This window comes from Lygodium microphyllum, chromosome 15 (assembly GCF_053477565.2).
Source record: "Lygodium microphyllum isolate KBCC chromosome 15, Lygodium_microphyllum_v1.1.10, whole genome shotgun sequence".
Classification (NCBI taxonomy): Eukaryota; Viridiplantae; Streptophyta; class Polypodiopsida; order Schizaeales; family Lygodiaceae; genus Lygodium; species Lygodium microphyllum.
In genome coordinates, this window is record NC_141149.1 from 102,729,607 (window position 1) to 102,735,514 (window position 5,908).

The 5,908-nt window shown below is 34.1% G+C and overlaps 1 pseudogene; it reads left to right on the plus strand.

The window, feature by feature from the left end:
* The first annotated feature begins 1,033 nt into the window (after window positions 1-1,033).
* LOC148024844 (uncharacterized) lies at window positions 1,034-2,378 on the plus strand (annotated as a pseudogene).
* The last annotated feature ends 3,530 nt before the right edge of the window (window positions 2,379-5,908 follow it).

Genomic DNA, 5,908 nt, shown 5'->3' on the forward strand with positions numbered 1-5,908 from the left:
GATGCAATCCGTCCCTTCACTTGTTGTACAGATTCAGCTTCCATTCCAGATTCATGTACTAGTTGCATCTTAGTTGAGGATGTGGGCTACTCAAGGCAGCAGCAATGCACAACCAAGAGAGCAAGAAATACCCGTAGCACCCATGGTTCCAATGGCAATAACTTGGCATCACATGTAGTTAATTCAATTGTTTGATTTTGAAAAAGAGGTTAATTAATAATCTTTCTGTTTTTATCATAGACAAGGAGGATTTGAATTTTGTGCATGTTGCAAAGAAGGCTATAAACTTTCAAAGAGGATCTATCATCAAACACAAAAAGGTTTGATTTTAAGCTCTCTCTTTTGCTCTCTTTTTTCTTTTTTGCTTAGATAATGCATTATAGGTAATATATATTCATTGTGTTTTATTTGACAAGTTTTACTTTTTAAAGGAATACCTTCAAGCACTAAATATTATGAGCTAGTTGTGACCTCAAGTCATGACTTTCGATTTTATCTTAGTTTTACATTTCAATTATCGGGTAAGTCTTTGCAATGGCTTCAAGATTGTCTAAACAAACGACTTTACTTGGCTTACCTGGTTTTTCAAAGCATATTGTAGTCAATAAAGATAAAGTAAATAAAAATTTAGAAAATGTGGTTGATGATGAGAAAGTGGATGAAGTTGAAGTACAAGACCTTGGAATCAACAAAGCTAATCATCATCTCGTAAAAGAGCTAGGTTGCTTTGGAATGATAAATGGAAATCGGAGTTTGAATGGCTTGATTTTGATAAAAACCAAGCAAGAATTTTTTGTAAAATTTGTAAGGAAGATAAACATTGTAAAAATGAATTTGGAACCAAAGGGGCTATTAATATTCAACATACTGCATTAGTGAATCATGCCCAATCCAAGAGACACCAACAATTGGCGTGGGCATTGCACTAAAGAAATTTGAAAAAAAAGTTTTGAAATGGGAGTATCTAAACATTTTGAGGTTATAGAAGATACCATGAAAATTTTGTTTCGAGTTGCTTACTTTGTAGCACAAAATGACCTTGCTTTTACAAAATTTGTTCCTACCCTTACCTTCTTAGGGAGTGCAAGATCTAAATATTCCAAATAGCGTGTATAGTAATGATAAATCTTGTGCCACCTTTGCCCAATACATAGGAAAAGAACTAGTGGAAAGTTACATCACATATGTTAGGCAATCACCTTATTATGGTATCATGATATATGAATCAACTGACATATCGATGGAAGACAACTTAATTGTTTATGTTTCTTATATAAAAAATCATGAACCAAAAGTCTCATTTTTAGAACTGTTAGAGGTTGGTGATCAAAATTCTAGTGGACTTTTTGCCTCATTGAAAATTTTGCTATTAGAGCATAACCTTGATGAGCAAAAATTGGTTGGTTTTGGTTCTGATGGTGCTTCAGTTATGATTGGTAAAAAAGGTGGGGTTGCAAGAAAGTTAAAGGATACATGTGCATTTCTAACAGCTATACATTGTGTTGCACATTGCACTAACCTTTTTGCTAGTAAGGCAATTGCAAAATTTTCATATGCAAAACATGTAGATTCCACTTTGAATGAAATTGCAACTCTCTTTAGAAAAAGTATTGTTCGAATAGAAAACCTTAAGGTTTTACAACAAGAGTTTGACTTGCCTTTTCTTGAGCTTGATATAATACACTCAATTCATTGGTTGAGTAGACATAAAGTCCTTTGCAAGTTTTGAGACTTGCTTGAACCATTGCTAGAGTATTTGAAATTAGAAAATAGTTCAATTTTTGCTAAAGTTTCCTCATTTGAATTTATATATGTCGTATATTTCTTACAAGATCTATTCTCCCATTTAACAAGCATGAGTAAACTTTTCCAAAAAACATAAGTAGATGTCACTGTAATCCCTAGCATAGTAGATGCAGAAATAGTCGCTATGGAGTTAGAGTTTATCATGAAACCTAGCTTGGATCTTAATGCCCTAGAGTTAGATAGTTGTGGATATCCCATTATGCCTGACTATGGGCCCTCAAAAGGTCTTATATATGATTTGAGATCTTCCATAAGAGGTCCTAAGTATAGGAGCATTGAGCTTGTGTGTTATCAAAGTGGCTGACCTTGAGAAGGCAATAGCTTTTCAAAAGACCTTCAGTACTCATGGTATAGGGAACTTGAGAAAAAGATTTGATGATAGCTCAATCCTAGGTCACTTTAAACTATTATCTCCATCATGTTATCCTCCTACCAAAGAATTTAGAAAAGAACTAAAGAATTATGGAGGTGATGAAGTAGAAGAGATTAAAAAAATTTATGGGGTAGATAAAACTTTAAAAGGGGGCATGTTTTTTGAAAGAATTATTGATCCTACTTGTGTGAGAAAATAGTTTCAAACCTTTAAGTTTCAAGCATTCAATGAATGGAAAGGATGGAATTTTAAAAGCACATGATGCTATATTAGTAATAATGAAACTTTGAGAGAGAAATATGGATCTTTATTAAAGCTTGCTCAAGTAGCCTTAGTACAATGTTGTAGCATTGCTATTTGTGAGCATGGATTTAGCATCCAAAATGTGATTAAGAGCAAATTAAAAAATTCTCTTACTACTAAAAGCACATGTACTTTAATGAGAATTTATATTGAAGGTCCTCTAATGTTTGAGTTTGACTTTGACAAAGCAATTACATTATGGCACGATTATGTGAAGACTTCAAGGCATGCTCACTTGATTAAAATGTAAGCTCTATAACCTTATAAATAAGCATTATAATCCATGTATTGATTCACGAATCACAATCTCTGTAAGCTAGTTTGGTGTTCTTTCGGATTCTCATGTATAGGTGAAGATATGAAGATGAAAAGAAAATGAAGATCCATAAGAATCAAATAGCTTTTTCCTTGATATTGTGATGAAGCCATTGTTGTAGTGAGAGTGTGCCATATTTAAGAGAGCCATGGATGTTGTATAAGTTCATGACTTGAGAGTCACAAAGCCAAATGAAAGCCCCTTTGTAAAATTATTTTGGTCTCTCCAAAATGATACAATGAAGACTTCCATTAGAATTTATATTGTTACTATGCTTCAATATCATTGCAATTTGCACCTTATAAAATTTTTGATTTGTCTTTTATAAAACTTTTGAACATCTAATGAATAAGTTCTCGAATTGTTAAATTCTGGTTGGCCTTAACCTACCTCTAATTTTATCAAGGAAAATTTATTTCACCTAAGTCTTTGCATTGAAACCTATAAGTTTGCTACTTTAAAGGTTTCACAAGCCTTGGGAAAATAGTTTTTTTCAAGCACTGTTTGGAACGCGACCCCCCACGCAAATATCTATATCTATACTATTTTATTATTTGAGCTGCAAGTTTCGGAGGCACCAAAACACCAAAGAGCTCTCGAACGTGGCTCCCATACAAAAAGCAATTTTGAATTGGCGGACTCCTCCTCATTAATGACTAAAAAAAAGTGGAAAGGTGGTGATTGCTCATGATTATAAGAGAACCAAATTTGAATTGGCTGACTCCTCCTCATTAATGATTGGGAGAGGCAATCTCTCTCTGTTACTTCAAAGCCTGTTTCGCAGAGGGAGCAAAGGCATGAAGGAGCAACATAGGTAGCTGAGATAAAGATAGGCACAAGCCAGCAATCTCATTAGGAGAAATATGGACTCTCTTTTTTGCCCCTTGGGGATTGAATAAATAAATATAGGCCTAACCAATGAGAGAGCTGGGATTCCAAATTCATGTAACATGAATCTTCTAGCCATATCTTGGCCCAAATCTTCCCTCAGCAATAAAATAAGGGGAAATATGGGGAATACAATGCTGACACTTCCTGGAAGTTTGTGACTCGAATTTTCATTTTCTTAATTTTTTATGTTTGACTTTTCATTTCTCCCCTTTTTAGTTTCCCCATCTTTCTTAGGCAGATCTCAAATTTATCATATCTGTTTCCCCGCTTCTTCTTTCTTGACGAAATCTTACAGCCTCATTGTTGCTTGCCCTATATGTAACCCTGTGAAATTTCATTTCCTGTATACAAACATAGAATGAGTTTCACACGTTTTATGAGAGCAGAGCTTGTTCTCCCAAAGCCCTAAGATTTTATTCACAAAACTTTACAGGTATATTGTTCTCTTCCATGGATGTTCTATGGTAAAGTTTTATCTCATCTGGACAAAACCTGTGCAAGTTATGTGCATTCTTTGACATGTAATTTCTTTTGTTTTGGTACTCTAGGAGTCTCTTACGGTCAAGAACAATGATCTTTTGGAACACTCAACTTCTTCTTCAACATCTTACGTTTCTTTATAAACAAAGTTACATGTATGTTGTTTTGTTTTTTTGCCGCTCCATGGTTAAATTTTATCTCGTTTGGACAAAATATATGCAAGCTATATGCATACTGAGTTTTCCTTTGTTTTTTTACTCCCAAAGTCTTTAAGGGTGGAGAACAATGATTTTTTAAAACTCAATTTTGTCAACTGGGCTTCTTTGTGAAAAGAATTGCAAGTACAATGTTTTTTTTAAATTGCTCCATTTAAATTTCATTTCATTTGGAGAGAACATTTGTAAATTATACACATGCTGATAGGTAACTTTTCTATTTGGTTATCATAGATGTCTTCATGGAGGAAAAACATCAATAACATACTTGCAGTGGAGATCTTCAATAGGAAAGATAGTGGTGGTATTTAGATTTGTGATAAGTACTATAAGTTGGATTGGATTTTGATGCACCCAAGTACTCGAGGGAGTTTCAAGGTCAGGCATAAGGATGTTGCAAACCCTAGCAAACATTGGAAAGGTAGAATTTTAGAGTTCAGAAAAGTGTTCAATGGAACAAGTACAGTAACAGAAGTGTTGATCCAACATGTTTATACGCACAAACAAATCTCTGTACACGACAAGAACTACATTGCAAATTATAAACAAAACAGTAAATTTTTAATTTTTATTATTGTTTATTCTTTTGCATTAGAGATTTTTTAAAATCTTTGAAGTGTTCTAATTCAATCTTGTTTTACTAACAGCTCTATATCCATCAACTTTGCATAAATGGTAGAATGTGGAATGTTTGAGCGACAAGATACATGTTTGGCATGAAGACATAGGTTCTTTGATCTATGATAATAACTCTGCAAGTCAACTTGCAATTCAAAATATATATTTTTTATAATTCATTGTATGTAGTAGAAAGCTAGAGATTGCAGCATGTCCCATTGTCGCCATTATCTAGTGGTGAATGGTTGATTGGTAGCTTGGAGTTGTCAGGAGCATGTAAGTGTAAGATAAAATCTGACATCAATAGTGCTATGAAACCCACCACAGGCTCCAAAGATGTGCGTCTTAGTTGGTTTATTCCATTCTCATTGTTTGCACATTTGTTTGGTTCATGTGATGTTCTGAAGAAAACAAAGATTACTTATCAATGCAAGTGTCCATCCGAGGAATGGATGAGTCACCTATTGGGTGAGTCTTGGCAAGTCAAAAGAACACATTTTGACGAGACGATTGAATGCAGGGTCAACTAATCTCATCTCACATTCAAGTAAATCTTTTTTACTACTTTGAATGCCTTGATTTAATTGATATAGGTCTCACTTAGATGAATTGTTGTGTTATTCGCATTTACTTACTATTATTTTTGTTTTTATTACATGTATTTCATCGCTAGACAAACTATGTGCATTCGCTTTCGATATAGAAGATGGCAACTTTTGCGAGGGGAGTAGATCAGCTTGGATCAAGATACCCAAGATGAGACACATACAGCTCTCATAGATGTGGTTATCTTGTGGTGGAATGGTCATAATCCTTTTGTGGTCAGCGCAAAGAGCCATTAGCCCATTTCCTTTTTGAGACAAGAAATCCAATTAATGTCCAATGAGCCCATCTGCAACTTCTATT